Genomic DNA, 27,616 nt, shown 5'->3' with positions numbered 1-27,616 from the left:
AATGTATATCTAAATATTGGCTTATAAAACAATAAAAGATACTCATATAAAACAGTAAAAAAAAACCTTAACACATACAGGGAAATCAAATAGATGCAAAACTGACAGGGTGCAGGGGAATGGAGCTAAATTATTTTAAGGCCCTCGAATTGACAAGGAAGAGAGTATAAGTATCGATTGATATCTGCCTTTAATTAGTCAAGGATGCAGATGATAACATCTATGGATATTACAATGAAATAATACAAAGCACTTAATCCAAAAGAAAGCACAGGGAAAGGCAAGAGAATGTAGAACAGGTGAGACCAATAGAAAGCAGTTTGTAAAATGATACATACTCCAAATAAAAGACCAAGCATTTCAAATTGAACTTGACAATTCTTATTATATGCCTTTTATAAAAACACATTAAAGGATAAAGGATGCAGAAAGATTAAAAGTTAAAAGAAAGAAAAGATAAACCATGCAAAGAACAGGTGTAGCTACACCAATACCAGACTGAGTAGACTTTAAGACAAAAAGCAATACTAGAGCTAACTTACGTAATGTAAAAACAAAACCTCAGTTCACCAGGAAGATACAAAAACTATATGCACCTAAGAACAAAGGCTCAAAATGCATACGGCCAAAATTGATAGAACTACAAGGAAAAGAAAAAACAGAAAATCCTACAACCACAGTGGGAGATTTTTAACACATTTTCTAAATAACAGAAAGAACAAGCAGACCTCCCCCCAAAAAAAGATAAGAGTATAGAAGATTTGATGCAATTAATAAATATGACTTAGGGGCACCTGGGTGGCTCAGTCGATTGAGCATTTGACTTCAGCTCAGGTCATGATCTCACAGTTCGTGACTTCAAGCCCTACAAGGGGCTCGCTGCTGTCAGCCTGTCAGCACAGAGCCTGTTTTCAATCCTCTGTCCCCTCTCTCTGCCCCTCCCTGGCTTGTGCTCTCTCAAAAATAAATACGTATTTAAAAAATAAGTAAATAGGGGCACCTGGGTGGCTTAGTTAAGCGTCCGACTTTCACTTAGGTCATGATCTCGTGGTTTGTGGGTTCGAGCCCCGCGTCGGGCTCTGTGCTGACTGCAAGCTCAGAGCCTGGAGCCTATTTCAGAGTCTGTAACTCCCTCTCTCTCTGACCCTCCCCTGCTCACGCTGTCTCTCTCTCTCTCTCCTAGAAAGAAAGAAAGAAAGAAAGAAAGAAAGAAAGAAAGAAAGAAAGAAAGAAAGAAAGAAAGAAAAAATAAGTAAATAAATATGACTTAATGGGCAGGCATAGAACACTGTACACAAAAACTGGAAAATACACATTCTTTTGAGTCACACACATAATATTTATGAGTACAGTGGAGAAAAATAAATAAGAGGTGTTAGATGTGCAAACAATAGGGTCAGGAAGTAGCACCCGAGCAGAGATCCCAAGGAGAGAAGGGGGCTGACACAGATGCCTGTGGGAAGGGCTCAGGCCAGAGGCTGCATGTGTGTCCTGTTCAGGAAGCAGCAAGGGGCCCATGTGGACATAGTAGAGCTCCAGCGGGCAGGACGTGGGCTGTACGGTTCCCACAGGAGAGTGGCACCCACACCCTGGATGTGACTGATGGGAATTTGGGCTTGCAGCTCCCTCCAGACTGAGGTCAGCACCGCCTCCATCAAAACAAGGCTTCCGCAGAATTCTGCCCTGCACATCAGGTGTGTTTCTGTCCCTGTCTGCTGCGCCCTCTGGGCCCCCATCAGCTCTGGAACTGCACCCCTTCCATAGTTCAGCTCCTGCCCCATGTCTCATCTGGCCAGCATTTCAGGGAAGCCACTGAACCTCGTGTTCACGGAACATGCGCTGGGGCTCTGCAGCACACCAGTCTTCCCCAGGTACTTTATCGGATCCTCACAAGCATGCAGGTAGGCATTATTATTATTCCCATTTGACAGAGGAGAAAATGGTCTCTGAGTCTTTTGCCCTTTTGTAAACTTAGCCTCCTCACCGATGCTCACATTAGCCTCCATTTGAATTGTCACCAGGTTCTCCTGGTGGCCCAGCTTCCACGGGTCTCTGCTCTTCCTCCCACCCTGTACTTATTTCTGCTTACATCTTGGCTCCAAGAGCAAGGTGAGACCCTCAGACAATACCACCTTCTCCCCCTAGTGGCTCTCTAGCCTTTCCCAGGGCAGACTCCAGCACCCAGCCCCCGCCCCTCCTCTGAAAGTCTCGTCCTCATCCTGGTCATGCCAAGGGCAGCCCCAGCCTCTGGTTTAGGGAAGGCCCTCTCTCTCCCTCCTGCATCCAGCTCTTCGGGCCCAGAGTCCCCCTCCCAGGGGGTGTGTGGCCCACACTGCTCAGTTTCTCACCTGTCACTCAATGCCTCCTACTGACCTCTGTTCTTGCTACATGTGAATCTTATCTTTCTAATCATCCTGAAGCTCTCTGGTGGCTTCTGTTCCCATCTCCCAAGGAGAAGGAGAAGAATACTGTTCAGGTTTCTGAGGCTGGATGAGGTTCTAGCCCCAGTATTGAACACCTTCATCTCAGCCCCTTAGCACTGGCCAGCATTTTGTAGTGTATAATATGCTCCCTGACCTTCCTCTATCTGTGCCTCACAAGAACTCTCTTCCCCGATGCTCAAGCCAGAAACCATAGTCATTATCAACTCTTATATCCCAGGAAATCCAGTGAGCTCTCCAATGCGATCCCAAATCCAACTACTTCAGTTTGCCTCCACTGCTGCTATCTTGTCTGGACCACCATCTTGTCCAGGCCACCTTCTCTCTCCCTGGACCATTGGTATTGCCTCCTAACTAGTCTTCCTGATTCTGTCTTCCCACCCACATTCAATTGTCCACACATCACCCAGAGGGAATTTTTTTTAATTTTTTAAATTCCATTATAGTTAACATACAGTGTTCTATTAGTTTCAGGTGTACAATAAAGTGATTCAACACCCTATGTATTACTCAGTGCTTATCATGATAAGTGTACTCTCAGAGTGATTCTTTTAATTTTTTAAAGTTAATTTATTTATTTTGAGAGAAAGAACAAATGGGGGAGGAGAAGAGAGAGAGGGAGAGAGAGCCCCGACACAGGGCTCAATCCCATGAACCATGAGATCATGACCCAAGCCGAAATCAAGAGTCAGATGCTTAACTGACTAAGCCACACAGGCATCCCCGAGTGATTCTTTCAAAACATAAATCTGACTGTGTCATTTACTACTCAAAATCTTTCAGTGGTTCTCTATCTCACTCAAAAGAATCTAAACTCTTTCCCCTGACTACAAGATTTGAACCTGGCTACTCCTCCACGTTTATCTACCATCCGCATCTTTCTCACTATGCCTCAGCCTCCCTAGTTTCTTTACGATACTTCTCACGTGCTGAGGATGCATCCTCCACTTGAACACTGTCGTGACTCCAGGCATCTACAGATGAAGGCTCAGTGCTCAGTCCAAAGGCATTTCAGCAGGAAGGCCTCACCTGACCCCTAGGTCTGAACTCATGTCCTGGCAGGGTCTCGGCAAGAAACAGATGGCACACTGAAAGGGGGGCAATGGGAGACTGCTTAACGAAGGGTCAGCTTACCCAAGTGGGCTTCTGCTCAGTCACGGTGAAGTGCCGCAGGGCAGACAGAGGGAGGAAACGGGTACTTTCTGCCTGAAGCCACAAGAGAGGAGGGTGTGGTGGTCAGAATGCAGAGGGTGAGCTGTGGTGTTGGAGGGGCAGGGCCTGGGAGCCTCGGCCCTGGTGGAAGAATGCAGCTACCACCCACCTCCGTCCCCAGATGTGAGCCAGAGTAAATACCCGCCCTCCCATCTCCTGTACCTGGAGCCAGAGGGCAAGGGAGCTCGCTGACGCGGTCCTCATACGCCACCTTCCAGCGCACAGAGCAGGGCCAGGAGGCCAGGGGTGGACCTGGAGGGACAAAACAGCATACCCAGCCCTGAACCCATTACTCGGAAACCCCTGCCCTGCTTCGTATTTCTTAAGAGCATTCATCACTACCCAACAACTTCATGTGCATTAAATCCCCTTGTTCTAGTTTGCTCTCTCCACCCCACTAGATGGTGGGGATGGAGAACCTCGTGTGTTTTCCATTCCTATCTCCCAGGGATCTAGGACGATGCTAGCCTGTGGCAGGAGCTTAAATATTTGGTGAATAAGTGAGTGAATGAGGCTGCTGTTATTATCCCTTGTTTTAAAAAAATTTTTTTTAATGTTTATTTATTTTTGAGAGAGAGTGTGTGAGCAGCGAGTGGGGGAGGGGTAGAGGGAGAGGGAGACAGAGTCTGAAGCAGCTCCAGGCTCTGAGCTGTCAGCGCAGAGCCCAACACGGGGCTCACACTCACGAACTGTGAGATCATGACCTGAGCCGAAGTCAGACTCTTAACCAACTGAGCCACCCATGTGCCCCTATTATCCCATTTTAAAATTGGAAAGACCAAGACTTAATGTCCCTCAGGGTCCCTGGGGGAAGCAGCAGGGGCCACAGCAGGTCTTCTGAGCGGCAGAGTGTGTTTCTTTCCCCACGCTCCAGAGCAACGAGATACAACAGCCAGAGACGGTTATGTGCTGCTTTGGATACCACTCTGGGCGCTCCAGAGCACCCTTCCTGGCCCTTCCACACCCGTGGACTTTGCCCAACACCTTTAGTACCGCATGGGTTATGCAGAACATGGTTTAAAATCCTGCTCCACCTTAATAAAATCAGCAGAAAAGTTCAAGTATTTTTTCAAGTGCTGCATGTTTGCCACTAATAATGCTTTCATCCTGACAGTCCTTGCTTAGAGAAGATGCGCCCCCCTTCCTCCGGCCCTGCTCTTGCTTTCGGAGCCATTAGGAGCTTGCAGAGCCCAGTGAGGTCAGCACACCCTCAGACAAGGCGGTGCTCATGGCCCAAGGCCAAGAGCCCACGTGCCCAGCAGCCTCTCTCTACTGCGTTCTGATCTGAAGAGGCATCACGCCAGGGAGGAGGTTCCAGGCTCCATCTGACAGTGTGCACCCGGTGCCCGGACACTGTGGAGCATCTGACCAGTGCACTGGGCAGGAAGGAGAGTTGCTGTTACTGCACTTTGCATGGGCCACACACACACACACACACACACACACACACACACACACCCGACTCCCTGGAGAAAACCCATTATTCCAGTCTAGGTGGCTTCACACCACAGGCACCGGCATGGTCCACATTTGCAGCCAGACGATTATGCACCTGGCTGATGTGGGGTCACTGCGTAGACATGGCTGGCACTGAAGGTTTCGATGAAAAGGAAGTGGCTGCATCAGTTTGGTTCAACTGCACCGGCCTTCGGCAGAGAAATGTCACTGGCCCCCCATTGGGCATAATGTCCCCTGTCAGCAAACATTCTCACCCCTGCTCTGGGTCCTACAAGACCCACTTCTCTTCTCGTTTGGGAATGAGGTTCACTATGGCCTCTGGTCTTCCAGGCCTTGATTCCTCCTGGCGAGGGATCCCGAGGCCGGTCCCCTCAGACTTGAGAATGACGGCACTGGGGCTGTGGGTCCTGGTGGGGAGTGTGGACCCCTCTGGCCCATCTGCCTGCCGGCAGGTCTCCCCAGGGACACTGTGTCCCCAAGCTTACCCCCTCCAGCCCTGCAGTCTTCCCCACCAACACTGTGCCCCGGGCAGCCCCAGGGAGCAGCCTGCTTCCTTTTCTCCCAGCTTCTATTCCTCCACCGAGCCCCACAAAGAGTCCACACCCAGCCTGGCTTCACTTTATTCTGGGGGGTAGGGGGTAGCCTCATAGCTCTCATTTGACCTCACCTACCCTTTCTTAAACTGGGAGGAGGAGGGAAAGAGGGGAAGAGGAAAAAAGCGTGGCAGGCCAGAGCGAGGCATTTGCTGGGTATCTAAATGTCGCCCTGGCCACCCTCCCCGAGCTGCTGAATAAAGAAAATCGAGGTGCCTTCAGGCTTTTTTAAATCAAGATTTTATTAAAAAGAAACATAGTTCCAATCCCCAAGCAAACAATTCGCTACGACATTTTCTAGAATAATGAGAATAATACGAGCTCTCATCTTGGAGGGACGCAGGCTGTGAGAGGCCCAGGCTGAGGGTTTGGCATCCATCGATTTTGCCACCCCGTGAACTGTAAGTCTGACACTGTCCCACGGAAAACGGAAAACAGGTTGGGAGAAGCCGGGTGACCTGTCCAAGGACACAGAGTGAGGGGCGGGGGGGCAGGAGTGGTTCTGTGGTTTGCGCCAAGTCTGGGGGTCTCCGGCTCCATTCCCGGGCTCGCTCATGATGGATCCCCACCCAGACCACGGCAGGCGGAGGACGGGAGGGCCACCTTGGGCATCAGCTAATGCAGATGCGGTTCTGCCTTCTGGATCTAAGGGGGAGCCGCGGGGGGATCCCTACGTTTAGTCTCTGTTTTCCATGTCTCTCCAGATTAGAGCTGTGACACATCACGGTGTGTGTGCCCAGCCCAGTTTGAATTGTAAGCTGGTGAAATAGAAATATCTTTGTGAAAATATGGACACACTTTTATTTACCAAAGGTAAACAAAACCTTTTACCGGTTTGAAGGTTTCCATTTTTCTGCCTCTCTCTCCTCCTCTCAGCTTGCTTTGATTGCCCATAACATTAACCTTCAGAAAGAAGCGAGGGTAAACAACCTGGCAAATCCAAGTATCTGATTTCCTGGCCGCATCCCCCTCTGGCAAGGCGGCGGCAAGTGCCACAGACCCTTGGGGGAATCACTCATCGCGGAGGCCCGGGTGGGCCCGCTGCCCACCCCACACTCGTCCCCCGTCCTCTAGGGGAAGGGAGTCCCTTGCTGGCTTTTGGTGCTTATGAAGCTCGCATACATAGCAATTTACTGGGCTTTCTCTCCTTTGGTTGCCTGGGCAAGGCTCAGGCAGAGCTCTCCACTCCCGGCTCTGCAATGCGAAGGAAAATGCCTTCCATGCTGTAGGAGCGGTCGGTATTCTTCTCAGGGACGTCGTGTTAATAGGGGAAGGCTGTTTTTTGGAAAACATCGCCTTTGAGGATTGTGACTCTTTTTCAGGTTATATAAAAGGGCATTAGGCAAACACTTGGAAAATCAGCAGCCTCCTTTCTTGGGAGCACAAACAGTGGTGGCCAGGCTCCGGCGCCGTCCAGCGGCCCTGCGGAATACGAAGTGGCTGCGGTTACCTCGCTAATCAGCCCTCGGTCTGGATAATATCAGCAGTACTAAAGGCTACAGCTTTCTCTGTGATATATTGCTTCTTCAGAGAGTATTAAAGATGTTTTGAATCTGTTTTTTAGGAATCTTGAAACCAGGGGAACATTTTTGATGATGTGGGTAATGCATAAAGCGGCAGCTTGTGAAGGCTGGGCCAGGAGAGGGACTGGAGGCTGTAGGAAGCAGAGAAGACATGGCCTGTGATAGTCTGAACAGTAAAGAAGCAAGCTAGGCAGATGCTGAGACGTGGGAGCAGATGTGGCTGGGAAGCGGCTTATTCATTTTATTCACTTGGAGAGTGGGGGCGGAGGGAGAGGCAGACCCTTCCTCTTCCTCTCCTGGGAGTGGGCAGTATTTACTGGCAAGGCAGAGCCAGTGGAAAAGTTCTGTAAGCATGGAAGGAATTCTCAAGCTCTGCTTAGTATTCTTACTGTTTTGGTTGTGTGTGTGTGTGTGTGTGTGTGTGTGCTTCCTGCCTGGACGTTCCCTACCCAGAGCACAGATTCATATAACAATTTCAATAAGCAGTGATACAATTGTGGAAGTTTTAGGAGATGGTGTAATGGTTAATTTTATGCATCAACGGGACTGGGTCAAGGGAGGTCAGTATATTTGGCCAGATATTATTCCGGATGTGTCTATGAGGGTGTTTCGGGCCACGATGAACATTTGAATCAGGGGAATGAGTAAAGCAGATTGCTCTCCCTAATGTGGGTGGGCCTTATATAATCAGTTGAAGGTCTAAATAGAACAGAAAGGCTAACCCTCGCACAGGTAAAAAGGAACTCCTCCTCCTGCCTGACAGCTTGAGCTGGAACACTGGGGGTTTTTCCTGCCTTCAGACTCGAACTGAAACATTGGCTCTTTTTGGGCGTCAAGCCTGCCAGCTTTTGGGCTAGATCTTACACCATTGGTTCTCTTGGGTCCCCGGCTTGCCAATTGCAGATCTTGGGACTTCTCAGCTTCCATAATCACATGAGCCAATTCCTTATAATAAATCTCTTCATATATATATGTGTGCACACACACATATATATATCTCCCATTGGTTCCGTTTCTCTAGAGAACCCTTAAAATACAGAAGGCATTAATAAGTCAGGGACCGAAGTATTACAGTCTTTCCTGAATCCATAACCTGACTAAATTAGCTACATTTTCAAGAGGGTTGCTGAGTCCCCAAATTGTTCAAAATATGGCCACTGGCTCTAGAAAGCTCTCTGGTCATACCTCTCTGCTACGAAAATCATAGGCCATGCATGAGTGGACATGAGGAGAGGGTGACATGAGGGAGAGGGAGATGGGCCTAGTGCCAGCCTCCCCACCCCCCTCTCTCACCCGGCACCTCCAGGCTCCTCCCACTCAGAATGGCCTCTGGAGGAGCAAAGGACTCAGGCCCATCCCCTCTCCCAGCCTGGTCTGGGTCTAGGCCCACGGGCCTGCTGAGCTCCTGAAAACAAAACCTGACATCACCTGATGTGCTGCATATGCCCTCTCACCGTGATTGAGACCCAGGTCCCTGGAGAAGTCCCTCCCACACCCTCAGAAATGCTCTCCAGCCGCCTTAGACAACTGCCCTCTGGGAGATGGACGTCAGCCACAGAGAGGTCCCAACTCCTTACCTGCACAGCCTCTGTTTCCGCCCAGGCAGTGGGGCCCTGGGGCTGGTGGGAAGGGCAGATAGGGGCCCCAGGGCACAGACGCGAGCCTGAACTGAGAGGAGCTGAGATTCCTGCCTGAGTGATTGGGGAGCACCTGGCAGCCATACGCAATGGCCAGCTACATTTGGGTGTTCTTTATGGGGTCCGTACAGGGTGAGGACTCCAGTCGGTACAGATTATACAGCCCACCTAGGCACTATAACCAAGAAAATAATCTTAGGCTTTGAAGCTCAGCGGTTAACCACACAGGTTTTCTGATCAAGTCCAGCTTCATAGCCCAAATTCACTTTGTTAGCTGGGGAGCTTTGAGTGAGTTAAGCAACCTCTCTGAAGCTCACCTTGTGAACCTAGTTATGAGGAGTAGACTAGATTGGATAATGAAAAGCTTAGCTCAGTACTTAATAGAGTTAATGATCGATAAAATTTTGTGATTGTTTTCTTATTTAGATCATCAGCACTTTTCACCAGATATATCAATACCCACAAGCTGACACGACTTTAGAACCTTGACAATAACATTACCCTGTCCATGAAAGTAATGCAAAAATGAGTCAGAGTGACCCACCACAGCGTTTCAACGAGGAAGAACCTAAAAGAAACCATATGAAGTGACCATTTCTTGTGTACTCTCACTCATTCATTCAACAAACACTTATTACATCAACTATGTCCGAACTCAGGCTCTCAAGGAACGCAAAGCCTGGAGGAAGAAGCAGGCAATACTGTGAGGAGTCCCAAGATCAAGTTCAGCCCTGAGTCCTATCACTACAGCTCAGAGGAGGAGGATACAGCCCAGACTTGAGCATAGGGAGTAGTCGGGGAAGGCCTCCTGGAGATGGTAAACCTGTGCTGAAGCTTAAGTTCCAGTTCGGCAAGCAAAGACGTGGTGGTATAACATGTCAGTGAGGACTGGAGATACAAAGGCAGAGAGACAAGAAAAGAATGGGTGGGGTGGATAAGGAAGGTTCAAGGGCATGTGGGGAGTGTGGTGTGTTATGAAGCTAGAAACCAGACTGGGGCCTGGTCCTAAGGGGAGTCACAGGCCACATGGCAGGGCTCAAGCTTTGCCCAAAGAAAGTGTAGAGCCCCTGAGGAGCTTGAAATGGGAGTGTCATGGCCACATAAGCTTTTTAAAAAAAAAAAAAAAAACAAAAAAAACTTGGGGGCCTACTAGGCTGCCTGCTTTGGAAAGTCACAACCTGGGATGTAGTAGTGATTCCTCCCCTATAAAAACATCACCCATTTCACCAGGGGTCCGTTTCACCAGGACCTGGGATGCTTCAAGTCATGGCGTGCCCAAACTTTTCATGGAGACACAGTACCTATGCCCCATATAAGTGGTAGATCTCCCTTCCAGGGCGTCTGCTAGTCCTTCTGCAATAAAGATGCAATTTTGATAAGTGAGAGGTATTAGTCAGAGTGATCTCCAAAGAGACAGACCCAATAAGATGCATAGAGAGAATATTTATTTTCTAGAACTAACTCCTGTGATTATGGAAGCTGGCAAGGCTGCGCCATCAGGCTGGAGATCCGGGGAAAAGTCCGTGTTAGATTTCAAGTTCAAAGTCTGTCTGCTGGCAAAATTCCCTCTTGCTCAGGAGAGGTCAATATTTCATTTTTTTTAGGCCTTCAACTGATTGGATGAGGCCTACACACATTAAAAAGGGCAATCTGCTTTTTCAAAGTCCGCTGATTTAAATGTAAACCTCAGGGGTGCCTGGTTAAGTTAAGGTAAGCAGTCAGTTAAGCATCCAACTCTTGATTTTGGCTCAGATCATGATCTTGTGATTGGTGAGACTGAGCCTTGCGTCAGGCTCTGCACTTACAGCACGGAGCCTATTTGAGATTCTCTCCCTCCCTCTCTCTCTCTCTCTGCCCCCCCCAAATAAATAAACTTAAAATAAATAAATTGTTTACCTCAGTACACCTGAAGCTAATATTACACTGCATGTTAACTAACTGGAATTTAATTTAAAACTTTAAAAATAAATAAAGTTAATCTCACCCCATATGCCCTCACTAAAACATCCAGAGTAATGTATGACCGCGTACCTGGGCACCATGGCCCGGCCAAGCAGACCAGGGAAGTTTCACCATCACAGGCCCCGCTCCAGGTGGGCATGTTCCTTTGTCAGGGCACACGGCTCATGCAAGCAGAGAGGGACACTGCACAACCACATATATGCGGTGGCGTGGCCACGCCTGCTGTGTCCGTGGCCCTCTGCCCGCTGCCCGCCTGCCTGCTCCCTGTCCCTGAACCACACCTGCTCCTTGCTGCCAGGAGACTGAGCGGCCGGACCGTACATACGCCCCGCGGCTGCAGCTCTCAGCTGAGGTGGGGTGGCCTCTTGATTGCAGACGGCACATTCCAGCCAGAGCCCCTGTTCCTTGGTCCCCAGACTCAGTGACTGCTCCTCTGCTAGAAGGGAAAGGAAAATGTGAATGAAACGTTTTAAAGTAATGGGTTGTGATGGTCTCTGCAGCAGGGGGCCCTGAGCCTAATGTGTCACACTGGGAGGCATCTCCGGGCTGAGCTGAGAACCAGGGCTCACTTCTCCTGCAGTGGGAAGCGCCAGGTTCCAGCCTGGACTGGCGGAGTATTTTGAGGGTGGTGGGTGCTCCCAGAGCACCCCTTCCAGAGGAGTCTGAGGCCTCAGAGCGACTGGGGATGGGAAGAAGTGGGGTAAGGGAGTGGGTCCACTTGTGCAGGCCTTGGCTCTGCACTCTTGCAGCATCTCAGTCACAGGAGCTCTGACACTGATTTTAGAAAGCCAGGTCCCAGTGGCAGGGAGGTGGGCGTGGCCTGTGATGACAGAAGAGATTAGGGTGTAAAAATATGAACTGACTGCCGAGATGCAGAACACACTGGGGAAACTGCCTCCCCTTTGGCAAAAAATCAATGCCTAGTGTCAGGACTCCCTATTGGCAGCTTGATTAGAAAAGACTCAAAACACACTTTGCCCTGGAATCATACCAGGAAGAGAGAGAGAGAGAGACTTTTCTGAAGCCAAGGTAAAGCCAAAAACTGCATAGAATCCAGCCTGCCCCGCCCCACCTCTCAGAGCATCGCGGAGAAGCTTCTCTCTTAAGGCTTAATTCATACCTCGAACCTTTACTGAGCACCTACTATGTCCTGGCCCCTTTCTTGGAGGCAAAGCACAGTCTTTGACTTCAAAGAATTCACGGTGCAGTGAGCAAATAGGAACACGTGGGACTCCATCCTCGCAGGTGTGTTAGGAAACCAGAGGCCATACCTGTGGCCCAGCAAGGACAGGGAGCTGTTCAGGGTTCAGGAAAGGCTTCTCAGGAGATGATGCCTAAGCCGAGTCTTCAAGGATAAGACGGAGTGAGCCTTGGTGAAGGGGAGCCCCGTGGACACACTGGGGCCACGGCGTGGAGATGTGAAGCTACAGACATGTGCGAGGCAATCCTGGTGACCATGAAGGGCCAGGCTCAGAGTGACAGGAGATGGGGCCCAGGAGGCCAGCGAGGCTTTGGGAACCACAGCAGGGAGTTTGGACATAACCCCTTAGACTATGGGGCTGGAGGGCTTGGGAGGAAAGAATGACATGGTCATACTTAACATTTCAGGGGGAAACAGGGCTGCAACACAAAGAACAGATTGGGGTGCACCCCATGGGTGACACAGAGGCTGGGTGGAAGGCAGATTAAGGAGCAGGTGGTCAAGGCTGCCAGAGAGCTTCCGAGGAGGGGCTACAGCCCAGTCCTGCTCCTGCCCGGGGAACAACGGGAGATGGGACCTGGTCTGAAACAGCACGCAGCAGAGGGGGCGGATCTGGGGAGGCAGACAGGCTGCACTGGGGTGCGGGTGAAACAGCCCAGTCGAGGTGCCCGCGAGGCATTTGGACATGCGGGGTGGTGGGGTCTGGAAGGTAAAGGTGATGAAGATTTGGCAGTTGGGCAATAACGAAGTGCAGAAGGGCAAGCAGGATCCCATCAGCCGTAAGAGAGGAGGGCGTGAGAACGCCACAGCTTGCTGAGAAACACCAGCACTTCGAGAGAAGGCCAAGCCCGCAGAGATGCGTGTGTCAGCAGAGGCCGTTGTGTGCCGTATGTGATGAGACACCCGTGTGGGCAAGCCTGCTTGGGAAGCCAGGTCCCCGTTATGGGACCGGCGCTCAGAGAGCAAGCAGGATGTCCTCAGCCGTGCACAGCCCGGCAGCTCAAGACACACCTTTAAGGGACAGCCAAGACCCCCTGCTATTTTCCAACTGCCCGTTTTTCAAATGAGGAGAGAAGGGTCTAGTCTGGGTCGCCCAGAGAGCTGAAGAAGAAACAGCCACGGGTGCCTGGAGCAAATGGGAGGAGAGGAGCGTGCTGGCCCCTGGTACAAACGGGACAGGCTCCTCCAGCCCAGGGAATGGACAGACTGAGAATCTGAAGATGCTGAGCCCCCCAAGAGAACAAGAGGGATGTCAATAGGTTTTAAAATAGAAGCGGCGGCTAAAATAGCGTGTGGCAGAGAGCCTCCCCTCTTTATTTTGAGATGCTTAGCAGATACGCTGCCTGATGCGCATTTGTGAGGAACAGGCCCCGGGAGGGGGCGGGAGGGGAGAAAATATACCCTCCTCCCCTTCATCCCAGGGCTTCCACAGCCTGCTGCCACCACACAACGAAGTCTCTCTATGATGCAGCCCACCTTATCCAGGGCCCTGGAATAGGGACGGCCACGGCATATCCCACGAGGCTAGAGGCTCAGCAGAGTCCGGGGGTGGGAGAGGGGACCAGATGGAAGCGAAGGGGAGATATGGCGAATACAATGCACGCCAACTGGTGTCTCCTTGTACCCTTGCGTGTGAACACGTGGGAGGGTGCGTGTTTTCTCTAGCTCAGGCTGTCGTAACTAAGTACCGTGACCTGGGTGGCTTACGAACAACGGAAATTTATCTCCCGCAAACCTGGGGGCTGGAAGGCTGAGGTCAGGCTCTTGTGAGAGCCCATTTCAGGTGGCAGGCTGCCAGCTTACCCTTGTTCCCTTACCCAGGGAGCAGAGAGGGAACGAGAGCTCTTTCCTGTCTTCTTATAGGGACACGGATCCCTTTCACCAGGGCTCCACCTTTGAGACCTAATCACCTCCCATCACTTGGGGGTTAGGATTCCAACATGAATTCTGGGGGCACAATCAGGCCAGAGCAGTGCATGAGGACATGTGTGATCACCGGTGCACTGGGGAATGTTTATCCTGCGTGAGAGCTTGTGTGTGTAAATGTGTCTGAGAGCAGGACCCGTGGGAGAGAGTCCCATCCAAAAGGCAGGTCCGCAGCAGTCCCCTGTGGTGAGCACTTCTAGTGCCGGGAGTCGTCTAGGCACTTCTGATACACGTGCTTCCTTCCACCTCTCACACGAGGCATGGGAAGGAGGGGACTGTAATTCTCATCCCACGTCTGGGGAAACTGAGGCTGAGAGGCATGCAATCCTTGCCTGGGGCACTCCAGTAATGACTCAAACCCCTCATTCTCAATACCCTGCTGCTCTAACCCCCAAAGGCATCATGTCCTCCGTGTCCAGAAAGGCACATTACCCGACCTTCTACCCCCAACGCCCTTCCCCTGCCTCAAGACTCAGCCTCTCCTCCAGGCAGCTTTCCTGGCCCTCGGAGCTGGGTAGGTGCCCCCCTCTGTCACAGCACTCGATGTCCCCAAGTTGTACCTGTTTCCTTGCCCGCCTCCACCAGCCTGAGCTGCTACAGGGCAGAGCTCTTGTGCTGCTCAACACACACAGGATGGACAAATGCCAGGACATGGAGCTCAGGCTCCCGGACCCGGCAGTCTGCTGCTCCCAGACCCATGGGCACCCCGCCTCAACAGCAGGGCCTCTCCAGGCAGCCCTGACTCTGGTGCACAGCTTCCCCTGCCTGGAACGGCCGGTCCATCAGCAGGGCACAGCTTCAGGCTGGCCTCCTCGTCCCTCCACTCGGCAGCCCTTTACGGATGCCGAGCACCAGGCAAGAAGCTGGCTGTCTGCATGGGTAAGAAAAAGACCGCTTCTGCACACGGCACTCATGGGTGCTAGGCCGGCTTCTAAGTCCCTTGCACGTATTAATTCATAACCTGTATGTGTAGGTTCTAGAACCATCTCCATTTTAGGAGAAAGGAACAGATGGCACAGAGAGGTCCGTTAGCTTGGCCACTTGTAAGTGACGGGATTTGCATTTGAACCAGGCCGCCTGGCTCGCACCAGCCACAGTGAGAGACCGCATCCTGCCCTCCCTCCTCTGGCAGGTGAGGCACTGCTAGGGCTGTGAGGGGGGCAGCCGGGGCCGGTCACAGCAGGGGAGGAAGCGTCCCACCCAAATCTCGGCCCTTAGACAGGACGTCAGAGGTAGTGAGGTAGTCTGGAATGTGCTGGAGCGTCCATCCTTCCCTCCCTGGAGAACTGGCTGTTGCCAGGTTGAGCCGGCCTGCCCCACGGTGCTCGGAAGCCTTCGTGACCCCTCTGGGGCTGGCCCATCCCCTGCGATGGGGACGGGCCCTGGGACCCGGCACCCAAGTTCACACGGTGTGGCTGGGGGTCGATGCGCTGCCTGGGGACAATATGTTTGCCTGCCCCTTGGGGAGGGAACGGCTCTGTTTTCTCCCTCCTGTAATTGTTACCATCTGTTTCCCTCCATCGTGTTTGTTGATGTTTTCTTGTTTTAAAACTGAAATGAGTCAGATTGGAAGCTGATTTAGGAAAAAGTGTCTGGGAGGGAAGCTCAAAGTGGCCATGGGGGACTCTGTGTTTCAGAGCTGTAGGAGAAAATGAAAGGTTCTGTGGGGCAAGCCGGGGGTGTCTGCAGTGTCTCCTGCCCTGTGGGGGCTGGCATCCCCCTGAGGCCCAAGCAGGCTGCAGCTGTGCAGAAGGCATGTGTGTGGGCCTGGCGGGTCCATAGGCAAGTGTGTGTGTGCACGCTTGTGTGTCTGTGTGCACGTGGGTGTAAACCCGCGTGTTGTCCAGGGACAGGGCTGTAGGATGCACATACTGTGGGTGGTCGAAGTCTTGTGTTCACAAGGACACAGACGTGGGTGGGGAGAGCTGCAGCTGGCTGTGACTAAGGTCTAGGGCACTGCTCTCAACTTATGTCAACTTATGTATGTGACCTCACGTGGATCTACCAACTACCCTAGCCTGAGCAGTAGAAGGGATGATGTCAGAGTGGACCCTGGAGGAAGATGAGGGAGGAGATGGCCTTATCTGTGGGTATTTACAGAAGTGAAAAGCCCCTGGAGGTGACTCTTGTGGGCAGAAGCTGGGGCTGAGGGTGGGCGGCACGTGGCTGCCCAGAACATCCTTCTCTGGGGCACCTCTGACCCCAATACCGTATCGCCCTGCCTGCCCCACCCCAACCCCAGAGCTAAGCTTAGGGTTTGTCTGTAGGGCCAGCAGACTCCACATCCCACAGAGGGACACAGGGTAAGAACTCTGGCCTCCTGAGCTGCCATTCTATCAGGAATTTTAAGTCAATGACTCATACCTCCTCCTTCCTCTTCCCATCCACCAGTCACCCTAGACACTTGGTTCCTAATTATTGTTATTTAAGCCAAAGGAGGGTGCCCTGTGAGTCTGCCCCTGACTATCTGGGTCTACAAGCCCAACACAGCTCTAAGACCTTGACCAACAATTCCGATGAGCTAATAGTAATAAAAGCTGCCATTTGCTGAATGCTGTGTGCCATTTGTTTTGTCCCAGCTTCTGTGCTAGGGTCCTGGAAAGAGGGGACATCCACTCCTCACCAAAATCAGTCTTTGGAAGCAGGATTATCACACCGGCGTTATAGGTGAAGAAGCAGGGGCTCTGGTGAACTGATTTGTGCAAGGTCGTAGGGCAAGCTAGAGTGGGGCAGGCCTCAAACTCCCAGGCCTGACCATTCTGGAGAGGGGAGGCACTTCAGGAGACCTGTGTGCGGTCAGCCGGACGATGCAATGTGTGGCGTCCAGGCTGGCTGGGTTTCCCCTAGAAATGCTTGGATCCCGTTCCTCCCCTTGTACCTTGCATTCCAAGCTTCTCCTTCCTGGGCAGCCACCTGGCGTGTGCTCAGCGTAACTGCACAAGGCTCAGCGGGCAACTCACTCCACTTACTGTGATATTTAGGAGCAGGCAAAGGAAACTTCTCGTGTCTGCATATTTAAGCGCTTTTATTAAGTGGAACAAGCTATTTCTGAACACAAGAGTGGCCAACAGCCTTAGAGGAAATTAAAATGAACCATGACAATGGAAAATTGCACAGGGGCACGGCGGATTCTCCGGAGATAAATACGACAAGCCTTTCAACAGCATTCAGGGAAGACTAGAGATCATGGAGATTATGTTGTGAGAGGAAAAAGCAAACCATCAGAAAATTAGAGCTCAGGCTGGTGGGCATATGCTGGTCAGGCCCCTGCGTGTCCCTCTATTAAATACGCCCCAGTTCTGGTGGACAAGGTGGAGCCCAAAAACAGTAGGCAGAGTCTCACTCGATCCAGCCAGCATTTTCTGAACACCCATTGTGTGCGTGCTGTGTAAGTGCCATCAACAGAACTGTATCCCCCCAGAATTCGTATGCGGAATCCCTAACCCCCATTGTGATGGTATTTGGAGGTAGGGACTTTGGGAGAAAATTAGGTTTAGATGAGATCGTGAGGGTGGGGCCCCCATGAAGGGATTAGTGCCTTTATAAGAAGAGAGACTAGAATTTTCTCTCTCTGTCTGCTGTGTGAGGACACAGCAAGAAGGCAGCCATCTGCAAACCAAGAAAAGTGCTCTCACTAGAGCCCAACCTTGCTGACACCTTGATCTTGGACTTCCAGCCTCCAAGAGAAATAAATTTTATTGTTCGATCAGCCAGTCTATAATATTTTGTTACAGCAGCCTGAGCTGACTCGATGGGGGACAGAGGTGGACAGGCCAGACCTTGGGCTCAAAGAACTACCAGGTCTTGGGGGTTGTAAACTGACACATCTAAGGGTTCAATAGCTATTGGCTGTTATAATTATGTTTATGATTCCTCCATTAGCCTGGGTCCCCTCCTGGGGCCAGACTATTCATCACTGTGTCTCCAGCACAGGCTAGTTTCTCAGTAAGTGTGGGGTGAATGAATGAATAAATGAGTGAGACAACAGAAGCCAATGAGCCCCAGCACAGAATGGAGGAAGCTATGGGAGCCAGGCAGCGCAGCAGAGCAGAGGAGGGCCTCACTCAGCGGTGAAGGGAAGGAAGCCTGGGACCAGGCAGGCTGGGCCCCTGCTGAGGAAACGGCATCAGCTTTCCTCAAGGAAGGCTTGTCTGGACCCCTCTCCCTGACCCAGGGATCCAGAGAAAGCAGCCGTCTCTCAGCCGTCTCCACGGTGAGCCAGGTCTAACCACCCCTGCATACACTGCAACGGGTGGCCCACCACCCTGCTCCTCCTCCAGTGTCACTCCTGAGGACCAGAGATCTAACTTCCCCAGAGGCCTGCTTCCCTGTGTCTCTTTCCCTCTTGCACCCAGACCTCCAGTGATCTGGATACAATCCGTCTGCCCACCAAGCTTTCTGAAGAGACAGACTGGTGCTGAATGATGCCATGTCCTTTAAGAAAAAAGAATCTCTCAAACCACCTCAGTTCCGAAGTAAGGGAGCCGAGCTAGACTGTGGCCGGGAGGCCCTCCTGTCCCTCAAGACCCTGCCTGGCTGTGCGTTGTTCTCATGACAGAGAGTCTGTGGAGGCAGAAAGCAGAGAGACAGAGGGCCAGGGAGCAGGGAAGATGTTAACAGAGTCCCTCATTGCATGCTTCTGGAACATTCCACCGCAGAGCTGGTCAGTCCCATACCGCGTCAGAAGCCGGGCTCCAGTCCTGAGGCAAACGCTCGGGTGCTGACTTGCTTCGGTGAGTCTCGAAGTCCCGGCAGTAAAGCTGTCTTAGCTCCTTCGGCTCTGCCACCCGCCGGAGGAGTTGCTTCACAGGGACATTTGTGCTGTGTTGTTTGTTGCATTGTCCTGCCTGACCTTGCGGTGACCCTGCCACAATCCCCTCTCTTGTTAAGGCTCTAATGAGGTCGCTAAAGACGTCTCTGTGTCAGGACCGCCTTGCCGAGCTCTCAGTTAACTTCATGCTCAGAGAGTTGGCTGTGTGAGTCACACGGCACAGGGCTTTAGAACTTAGAACTGTCCCCTCTCCCTGGCAGGCCTTTGTCTGTGGGAAAAGATAAGGAATGCTCCGCTGAGGCCCGAGACGCGAAGGATAGACCGCAGGAGTTTTAAAAGGAGTGTTAGGTGTTTGCTGAAGAAAGGACCCTGAGGAAGAGTTGCAGACAGCCAGCCGGTACTTATTTGGGGGTTCTTGCTGGCTCTGGGGTGAGTCCTGTGCCCAGGGAGGGCTTGGTGAATCCTAGAATGCCCTTTGGGGGGTCCTGGCAGGGCCTCGAGGGGCAGAGAGGCCAGGCCAGCCCCGCCAAGGTGTACGGCAGAGCCCACTGCGTCCCCTGGGGTAGTTGGGAACTGTCTCCTGAAGGCCTGGGGGCCTGGTTCAAAATTAGTATTGGATGCTCGGAGCCCAGGCCTCTGGGGGGCCAGGCCGCATCAGCACACGGCTCAGTCTGGGACCCACATGTATCCCCACGTCCACTGCCCGCTCAGCTGCCCTGCCCCGAGGACTTTTCTTCAGCAGATCCACCGAGGATTTCAAATCCGAGGATGACAAAGCCTCCCAGATGGCCTGTGTCTGGTGTGCATCTGAGTCTGGAGTTGACCCCGGGGAGTATGGGTGTGTCACCGGCTCTGAGGCTGGGAGGTTGAGGGGTGGTCCCCGAGTGTCGCTGCCTGCAGGGCCGGCATTTGGGAAAGGTCCCATCAAAGGCCAGAGCGAGGCTGCCCCTGCTATGCCTCCCTTCCCGCCCACTTCGGTGATAAGAATGAAGACAGGTCGCCTTGCTCCGGAGGGAGCTGCGTCGTCACCAATGCCAAGGTGAGCGGGAGCGCGCGGGGCGGCTGGGCCTCTGAGAAGGCCAAGCAGGTTACGGCGGTCGGAGGGACGATGAAAGGCCCATCCCAACTCTGCGAGCAGGTGCTCCTGGCTCTCCTCCTCGTCCCCGTCTGTCCGTCTGGGCCACTCGCTCTGTCACATCACAGGCGTCTGCTGAGGGCCCGGCCTGCCCTGCACCTTTCAGCAGAATGAAAGGGAAACTGATATCACAGGGAACTGAAGCACAGGAAAGGGCCTCTTTCTTTTCAAAGACTTTCATTTGTGATGGGCTTTTTTTTTTTTTCTAGGTGATCGTATTTCAAAGCCCCTTTGAAAATTTTGTGGGTTTTGTAATGGATAAAAAGTAACTGGAAATGGGACTAAGAAGTTTTCGGTTGAAAGTTGTTAGAGGAAAGTTGAAAGCTTTGAGTTGTAAGGTTCTGCCAGATTTATCATGTCTTTTGTCCACAAGGCCCATCCATGGGGTGGGGGTGGGGGGGTCGGAGGGAGGGGCTGGGGGCCTAGACAGGGCACGTGAGAGAGCACACAGCCCCAACGTGAGCGCCAGCCACGGCGGCTTTACATCCGCAAGGGCAGCCGTCTGAGCTGCACTTTTAGCAGGAATGTCTCCAAGGTACAGGCTTTGATGTGCGGAAAGGAAAAAGCAAATGTACTCCCAGAATACGATAGGAAGCTGGGTTCTATCAGAAACGAGGGTCACCACGCAGATGCTTCCTATTGGAAAAATGATTATGACTGAAGCCAAGGCCCAAACACACCTGAGAGAGGGAGAGGGGGCCTGGCCTGAGCCCTGGGGCACGTCCACATCAGAGAACTGACCAGAGAAGAAGGGATCAGCATGGGAGAGTTTAGGTAGAAAACCAGGAAAAGCATTGTTACAGAAAGGGAAGGGAAGGGAGTTTCAAGAAGGAGGAAGGCAGAGAAAAGATGGCCACACCGAAGCGCGGGGATCGGTGGAGGTATGCAGGAAAGCCGAGGCATCCGGAATCCCACGGAGGGGAGGACCATGAAAGAAGAAGGCAGATGGATGCTAGAATGGCAGGTGAAGCAGTCAGACATCGAGTTTTCCATCCCCGTTTTGGAGAGCCAAGGGCCAGAGGGAGGGAAGAGAGAGCTGGAGACAGAAGGGACGTGACGGTGGACCCTGCAGCAAACTTTGGAGAGGGGAATGTCTGTACCACCCCTACTCTGACGCTGAAAAACTGCCCCCCCAGCGAGTGTCAAGATCATGCTGGCAGGGGTTGGGGGAACACGTTCGTGGCGGCTTAGGGTCTAGGGGGTCTGAGAGAGTGGGAGACATGAGGGAAGCCCAGTGTGCTGTCAGAGTCCGAGCAGGGGACTCAGCTGGGCTGGGACACTGTGGGGGAAGAAGAGGTCATGGCTCCTGCTCAGAGCTTGGGGACGGGAGGGTCTAAGTATTACCCCCACAGGGCACTGCAGATGCAGCCTTGATATGGCTGAACCAGTTCGTGGGGCTGTCAGCCACAGCAGGAGTGGACTGGGGCCTGGGAACGTTCCAGCCGTCCCAGATCACTTCAGAGGCTCTATGGATAGAAGAGACCTGGGCTACGTCCCCAGTCGGCCTACTCTAGCTATCGCGGAACTTCTCTGGCTCCTATCACTCTCATCTGTAAAATGAAGGTGAAAACATGGAACTCCTCACATAAGGACATCTCACCATGCCCGTGCCTGGCACGTAGGAGGCAGTCAATAACCGTGAGCTGTTAGGATGGAAGCAGTCCAGGCATCCCTAGCTCACCTGTGCCTGGCATGTGCTTATGGCTGGGCTGGTTGGGTCCCGGTGGTGACCTGTGAGAGAAGAGGCACAGGAAGTGGTCCGTGGTTGCAGGTGACCCTCAGGGCAGGGCACAAAGCCTGGAATCACAAGGCCAAGTTAGAGGCTGGCCACTGGCCTCCAATTCTACCCCCAGCACCCCAGCACATGGCTGTCCTCCCCAGGCTGTCCCCTGGGGTCACTCCCTCCTTACCGGGCTCTCTTACCCCTCCCCCATCACACCCTCTCCCCACCACCCAGGTTCCTGGCAGGAACACTCGCCCCCCCCTCCCCAGAGACATCATCATATTCTGTAATATGATTGGAATCTGAATATATATTTAAAATGACAAGATTGAAATTAAAATTTAAATAAAGAATTACTTTTCTGTAAGTTGCTCCGAAAGCAGTAATTTAGCAGCAAATTGATAGAGAAAGGTAAGCACTGGTCCTTTAAACCATCACGCAGTTTCCGGCATTCGAGCCAGAAGTGTCTCAATTTAACACATCATTGGTTAGTATTATTAGAAATTTCAGCGGTCTCCGGAGCACATTATGGCAGTGCTCTGAAGGGGAGGCCGAGGGCGCTGGCCAGGGGCCAGGGGACCAGAGAGGGCAGCCCCATTCACGAGAGCAGGAGGGGCTCCGGAGAGCATCCCCTAGCCCCAAGTGGGGGTTTAACTGTGATTATTCTCATTTGTAGTTCAGTAGCAATCCTGACATGAAGGACTGAGAGACCCATAAATGTCATTTGCTCTTCCCAGAGGCCACAGATTTGTAGCTTTAGCATCTGACAAAATGTCCTTCTGACCCTTGGAAATCTAGGCTGGGACCAGGGGTCCATGAAGATGGTGTCACCAAGTAACCAGCTCCCATGAGGCACATGAGCAGGACCTCAGAATCTGTCCCATTCAGGACCTGCCTGGCAGTTTCAGCCTCTAGGTTCCCCCACGATCGGGCACACAGGCCTGCAAACTTGACCATCAAGACTGTCATCGCTGGCCAGAGTGAGGTCTGTGGAACTTGTACATCACCTGATAGGCATGTGAAACCACCACCTTTAGGGGCCCCGTGTCCCAGACCTACGGACTTGAAAGCTCTGGGGTGAGTCCTGCATTCCCAACACACACGTGCACCCACGCTGGAGAACCCCTGTTAGATGCGGTCAGTGCTCTACCTGCGTGACCTTGGAAGCGGTGCTCTCACTGACAACCAGCCGGTCCTGGAAAGCCAACCATCTAGGTATAGACACATGAGCTACAATCTAAAAAGCCCAGACCCCCAAATGGCGCCTCCTCAAACCTGGATTTCCAGCATCAGAATCCCATTCTTCAAGTAAAACTTGCCTCACCTTTGTGGTGCAAGAGCCCCAGGAGGCTTCCCTCCATCAGTCCCCACAGGTGGACGAGATGCCACGAAGAGCCCCAGTGCCCTGCGGGGGGAGAGATGCCTGAAAAGGAAGTGAAACACGCAGTCCTTGCATGGAGTGGCCTGCCCCGCCTTGCGCAGTCCTGAAGCTGTTGTGATTCCCCACGGCAGCTTGGTGATCAGAGGTGCATATTCACTTCTGCTGGGAGCCATGTGGGAACCGACTCTTGCCCTGAGCACCCTCCAGAGTAAGAAGGGAAAGGAGCTGACAGCTTCCACGGCTGGTGCTATGCCTGGGACACCGAGGCCTCCATTATCTGAGTGCTCCCAAATCCGTGGGCCTCTGCCACCAACCCCTGCAGAGCGTGGAGCTGTGCTGGCTTCCTCACGCTGCCCAGCTTCCAGATGGAAACATCCCCCCAGGGTGTCTGAGCAGCAGGGCACACACCTGGAAATCTAGCTGCAAGGGAAGCTGTCAGAGCAAGTCTTCCAGCTCCCATCTCAAGATGGGCGATGCGGCAGAGGTGCCAGGTGGTCACAGAAGACACCAAAGGTCCACAGCGGGGCTCAAGCCAGATCTGCAGTGCTTCGGCAGAAGGGGGTCCCCAAAACCCAGACCCGTGGTTGTCAGGGTGTCACACCAGAGCTTGTCTTTTCCAAATTAGGAAATTATGGAGGGTCATGAGACAAAACGAGGCTGTAGGTCAAGCTCAGAGCACAGTCGGCCCCAGGTTACCCACTCTGTTGTCCTCCCTGTGGCTTGTCAGTTTCACCCAAGGACCCCTTCCACCCCCACCCAGCCGGGGTGTGCCTGGGGAGGGGCTACTCCAGCTTTAGCTTTGGCATGTATGTAATCACAGTCCCCACTGTACTCTTGCTGGGAGCATCCTCTCTGGAACACAGATGATACATATGCGTATGTATGTCAACAGCAACACACAGATGACTTTTAGGTCTTTTGCTATTTTGCAATATACACAGTAGACTATGTATGCCCCACCCCCCACCCCAGTGGCTTTAAACGATGTTTCATAGTATCTCACAAATGTGTGCACAGAAACTCTGAGAGGTCTTGGCTGGACCATCTGCTGTTTCCGTGGCATTGACTAGAGTCACGTGATGGTACTTCTCTCTGATCCAGAGATCCGAGAGACCCAGGGAGAGGCTGCGAAGCCTCTGGAAACGCGTGGCCCCAAGCTGGCACAGTGTCATAGCATCTTGGGTGTGTTCCCTGAGGCCACTCTCCCAACCTATGTCACCCTCATGGGTCCCTGGTGCAGGCATACCCCATCCTGCGGTTGTAGATGCCTCGAGGGCAGGAGCTGAACTTGACCATTACTAGGACCCAGTGTCCAGTGGTGCTTCTGGGCCAGAGTGAACAGGGAAGTACTGTCTGACCACTTCAACTGAGGTGTAGGCTGGGGGCTCCGGGCTCCCTTGTGGGGAGGAGGCGCACTGCTGTGGGGGATGGGGCCAGCTGTGCCCAGCGACGCAATGTCAAGGCTCACAGGTTCCAGTCTGCGAAGGCAGGTTTATCAGCAGGAGATGGGCATGGGTGTCAGCTTTGTCACTGCCCCCAGAGGCCACTTGAACCCTGAAAGTGGACTCGGGAGCTGGCTCTGTCAAATGTATCTAGGCTGGGAACATACTAGTTGCTGTAAGGTCCTTGGTGGTGACTTCGGCCCGAATCCATCTCCCTTAGCGAATCTGCCTGGCTTTGGTGGCCCAGCGCCAGCGCCAGCCCCCTTCCTTCGGGGGCTCTCCCTGACTTCCATTGAGTCACCCTCTTCTGACCTCCTTGGGCAAAGAGTGGAAGGGACTGAGCCCTGGCTTCTCCAGGCAATCCCCTGGCCCCACAGAGGGAGGCCCCAGCCTCAGTACCCCATGTCTTGCACCCCACGCAGGCACATGGGAGGGAGCCATGGACCAGGCACTAGGCTTCCAAGCAGCCTGTGGCAGCATTCAAGGCAATGACGTTAGGGGGCCCAACACACAAGGCCCCCAGTCTGGAGCCTCATCTCCCCAGCGAGGGGAACTCATTGCCTCCCATTTCCCAAGTGCACGGAGCTCTTTCACATCTCTGTTCCATGACGTGGTCGCTCTTCTGACGTGCACTCCATGCATTCCTGTAGCCCTTACAACAGTGACGGATGCTCCAATTATTGCCCAACACCGTGGCTCAGAGATACGGCCTCTTCATTCATTCCCTGGGCCCCACGACAGCCCGAGCACTGTGCCGGGTTGTGCCTGTTCTCACGGAGCTGGCTCGCCAGTACAGGGTCAGTACACCTCACCCCAAAACGCAGTGTGCAGAGACTGCGACTGTCGTGTGCACAGCACGTGGGTCCAAGAACAAGCAGGCATGTCAGGGCCCCAGGCGAGCTCCATCCCCTCGTCTTTCAAACCTTCCTGACCACCTGGCATGCTGCTCACTTACGTGGCACCTTTGTGCAAAGTAGAAAAAGGTACTCCCTCCGGGTGGACAAATTAGCAAACAGTAGCCCCTCTGGGCTGTCGCAGCCTCATGGGTGAACAGCCTGGTGAGCTAGTGGCGCTCCATTGGAGGAAGTGTCCCCCGACCCCCTCTACCAAGCGTCTGCACCGTGCACCACTTCCCCTAAACAGAGCAGGGCCCCCGGGGCAGCTCTGTGGGCCACGTGTAACTGGCTCTCCCCAAGCTGGCGGAGCACACCCCAGGGGCCCTGTGAGGCTCGTCGCGGGCCGAGTTCCCAGCCCTGGGACCAGCAGGTGCCTCGGCCTGTGCTGCTGACTCACAGAGAGCTTCCCTCATAAAGGATAGGGGTCTTTAGTGTTCTTCAGTTGCTGAAAGAAGCAGAAGGCTGTCAGCTGCCGTAAAAATGTGACCTTTGAAAATTTACAAGAGCTCGGGGTTTAAAAGCTGCTGCGTTAATGATGCATCCTATTAGCATCTCATTAGAGGGAAGCAGAGAGAAGCCTGCCCAGCCTGATGATGGGCAGATAGGGCCAGTCGGCAGCACCAGACAGGAGGAGGACTCTCCTCATCTGCCTCTCTCTGCCCAGTGTCATCGTAGCAGGGGAGCGGAGGCATGGCCAGGAACGCTGGCAAAAGGCCAGATGTCTGGGTGGCTCTGCTGATGTCCCGGGTGATGTGGTGGGAGGGGGCTCCCTCAGCCCCCCTGGTCTCTCCACCAGCCNATCCCTGTGCTGGGAACCCCCTGGCAAGGAGAAGGGGGAGTTGGGTGGCCTGCTCAGGGTGGGAGAGACCTGGAGAGCCTTTAGTGGAGTCACAGACCTTTGGGTACTCTGGACCAAGGGAGAAAGTCTTAGCAGGAGCCAAGTTCAGAGCTGAAGCCGTGGACCTGTGCACGATGCCCCAGAAGCCTCCAGAATTTGAGGACTACATGTTTCCTTTGGGCCTGGAACCCTTGCGGGAGGAGGGACTCTGGCCTGGCCAAGCTGACTCACATCCCGAGCTACAACATTCCTCCCCGACCTGGGCGCCCGGGCGCCTGGCAAAGTGTACGACTATGTCCAGTTTTTTTCTGGAGGAAGTGGAAAAAGGAATGCTCATTTCATTGTTTTAAGGAAATAAATGGAAATTTCTGAGCTGTGACTTGCTCATAGCTTCAAAAGTTGCTAGGACTGAGTAGAATAAGGGGCCTTATTTATATTTCTTGAAGGAAAAAGAGAGACCCTGTTTCCCTCCTCACAGCAGAACAGCTTTCTTGTACATAAGAATTTGCTTGTACTATTCATGAAAGACAGCCAAGCAGCAGGCCAGTTGTGGCCGCACCCAGTTATCCGACCCCACCCGGCCACTCGGGGTCCCCTCTGCACCCAGGGCGCCACTCTGCACCCGGCTTCCTTCTGGAGGCTAAGGGGACGGTTTGCACAGCTCAGTGCCAAGCTCCTCTAGCAGCAGCCACGTGAGGGAAGGGCTGAGTCTCAGTCATCATGTCCCCTGGGCCTGGGGCCGGGCCTGGCATGAAGCAGGGGCTCTGGGTCATCTGGTCCCCAGGGCCTGGGGCCGGGCCTGGCACCGAGCAGCAGCCCAGTGCTTGTTTACTGAACACACCAACTAACCAGCAAATGCACAAGTGAACAACCCGGCAGGACTGTCTTGGAGCCAAGGGACTAAGCCCTTGAAAACATGTGCAGTTTTTCAAGTTCAGAACCCCACCCCCAATTTTAAGGGCAGAAACAGGAACTCCTGAAGTTTTTGAGCTCAGAATCTGGTTACCTAGTCTGGAGGAGGAGACCCCCACCCCCTCTGCTGGTGGCAGTGTCTGCTCTAAGGGCCCCCGACCAGAGCCTCCGAGTTTCCAGAGCCTTCCCTACCTGGTCAAAGCACCAGGTGGGGGACACGATGCTGATTCAGCAGGGAAGAAATGGCAAGGGTGGGGGGACCCTGGAAAACAAACCTGCCTCTTCCCCAAAAGGCCTCTGGAAAGGCGCCCTCCCCTCCCCCCGCTGGCTGGGGGGGGGGAGAGGGGAGGCATCAGAGACGGGCTGCAGCGCCCTCTCCTGGCAGGCCCCCTAGCACGCAGGGGAACCTGGGAATGCAGAGGGGGCTGCAGACAGGGCACAGGGAAAGCAGTTTAGAGAATGCTATAGAAGCCACACTTTTGTTCCATAAGTTCCGTAAGACTGTTGTTGAGTGTGGCTAAATCCCCCGCCTCCGTCACAACACACCCCTTTCCCCCCACCCCCC

Source organism: Crocuta crocuta, unplaced genomic scaffold (assembly GCF_008692635.1).
Source record: "Crocuta crocuta isolate KB4526 unplaced genomic scaffold, BGI_CrCroc_1.0 scaffold246, whole genome shotgun sequence".
NCBI lineage: Eukaryota > Metazoa > Chordata > Mammalia > Carnivora > Hyaenidae > Crocuta > Crocuta crocuta.
Note: the sequence above shows the minus strand (reverse complement) of the source record.